Source organism: Protobothrops mucrosquamatus, unplaced genomic scaffold, assembly GCF_001527695.2.
Source record: "Protobothrops mucrosquamatus isolate PMUCROS unplaced genomic scaffold, P.Mucros_1.0 scaffold2145, whole genome shotgun sequence".
NCBI classification, from domain to species: domain Eukaryota; kingdom Metazoa; phylum Chordata; class Lepidosauria; order Squamata; family Viperidae; genus Protobothrops; species Protobothrops mucrosquamatus.
This window is the reverse complement of record NW_015388243.1, coordinates 1-2,567: the sequence shown is the minus strand read 5'-3', so window position 1 is coordinate 2,567 and position 2,567 is coordinate 1.

The window sequence follows — 2,567 nt, the reverse complement described above, 5'->3', positions numbered from 1 at the left end:
GTTCTCTCCACCTCCCCCTGGGGCACCCAGTCGGAGTCCAACCCCTCCCGGATCCGAGCGACTTTATCATTCAGATATTGTGCAAAGTCCTCGGCCCTCCCCACCAGGGGGTCCCCCCCCTCAGTTGAAGGAGGGAGCGGGTCACCCTGAAGAGGGTGGCCGGGCGGTTATCTGATGACGCAATGAGGGTGGAGTAGTAATTAGACCTCGCCACCCTCATTGCCACAAGGTAGGATCTGACATGTGTCCTTACCTGTGTTCGGTCGGGTTCGGTTCGGGTAGTCCTCCAACTGCTCTCTAGGCGTCTGTTGATCTAAATTGGTTTTATAAGTGTTGACCTTGTGGTCTAGAGAGTTACCTCTTATTATCCAAAGGTGAATCCAACTTTTCCTCATGAAAAAGCCTTTACCCTTGCTAGAGAATGAAATATTGTTTTTTCCCCCTAAATAGTGCTAATTCATTGGAATTCAGGCTTGCTGCTTTTGCAAAATGATGCTTTCCTTCCCTCCTCCTTCAGCTTCCTTTTGAGAGCCTCTCACCTCTTTCTTCAGAGCACTGTAGGGAATCATAGGAATATCTCAATTTCCTGCCCTACAAGATTCACAAATAAACAACCAAGCCAAATTTACGAAGAAAAATGTTATGTTCTTGGTAAAGAATTCCTCTGCATGTGCTGCTAAAAGCAATTCAGAACATGGCATATTCTTTGGAATAAGATTTTTTTAAATATTAGTGGAGTTGATATTAACCAAAAGTGTGCAATATTCAGTGTCTTATTTCCGAGAGTTCATATTGGCTAGATTAAATAAAACATATTGCGGCTGAGTCAGTTAATAATTTTAAGAAAAAAGACAAGAATGACAGTTCCCTTTTTTCTCCTAAAACAAGAGCGATGATAATGATGATGATGACAATCACCCACAGTGAAGTGGTGGTGGTGGGACTTGCATGCTTATCTGAGGATTAGAGTTATGCCAGAGGTTCAACCATACTGGAAGTTCTCATCAAAGGAGCCAGACAAAGAGTGTCTCTCTCATAATCAGTATGGTGAGATGAAATGTGCAGAAACCTATACTGGATCAGTCATCACCTGGGTCAATAAGAATTGTGCTAGGTGCTGGAGTTTCTGGACATCTGGTGATAAATGGGTTACAGAACTCAAGACTGTTGTCTGGGGAACCAGGATCAGAGGCTGAAGGATTACTGGAAGAAAAGTTGTTTATGCATTGCAAATATACAAAGACTGAAAACAAAGAAAAAAATGATTTGCTATTACAAATCAAATCCAGTGAGGGTATCTGAAAAGAATGCACCAGATCTGGAAAGCAATACCCAGAAGAAAAAAAATAACAGAATAGATCAATGTCAATTTAGAATACAAAATAATGTATTCACAAAAGTAGAATTGGAAGAACTGTAAAGGTCTACCCGGGCAAAGAAATTGAAATTTTGCCAGAAATAGCTCAGACAAACCAAGGGGAGTCAATAGTAGAGGAAGCACATTCCTATTGAACCATTATCATTCCCAAATCAAACACCCCCTCCTCTATCTTCTTGTCAGAAAGAACAACTGAAAAAAAGAGAAACTGAAAGGAAGAATAACTGAGCATCCAGAACAGCACAAAAATAACAGAATAAGGTTGCCTGCATTGAAGCTTGTTTCAAAAAAAAAAAAAGCTAGCACAACTGAAGATCTTGGATGCAAAATCAACAAACAATGAAATAACAATCTATCTAACAAAATGAAATTCAATGGTGAAAAAAGTAAGGTTCTACATTTAGACAAGAAAAACCAAATGTACAGGTATAATATAGGGGGTACCTTGCTCAATAGTAGTAACTGTGAGAGGGATCTCGGAGTCCTAGTGGACAATCACTTAAATATGAGCCAGCAGTGTGCTGCAGCTGCCGAAAAGGCCAACACAGTGCTGGGCTGCATTAACAGAGGGATAGAATCAAGATCACGTGAAGTATTAATACCACTTTACAATGCCTTGGTAAGGCCACACTTGGAATACTGCATCCAATTTTGATCACCACAATGTAAAAAAGATGCTGAGACTCTAGAAAGAGTACAGAGAAGAGCAACAAAGATGATTAGGGGACTGGAGGCTAAAACATATAAGGAAAGGCTGCTGGAATTGGGTATGTCTAGTTTAATGAAGAGAAGGACGAGGGGGGACATGATAGCAGTGCTCCAATATCTCAGGGGTTGCCACAAAGAAGAGGGAGTCAAGCTATTTTCCAAGGCGCCTGAAGCAAGAAGCAATAGATGGAAACTAATCAAGGAGAGAAGCAACCTAGAACTAAGGAGAAACTTCCTGACAGTTAGAACAATTAACCAATGGAAAAACCTGCCTCCAGAAGTGGTGAATGCTCCAACACTGGAAGTTTTTAAGAAGAGACTGGACAGCCATTTGTCTGAAATGGTATAGGGTTTCCTGCCTGAGCAGGGGGTTGGACTAGATGACCTCCAAGGTCCCTTCCAACTTTATTATTATTATGGATCATCGCACAGTCAGCCAGATGTTCAGACTGGATTTGGCATTTTGTCTACCTATCGAGTC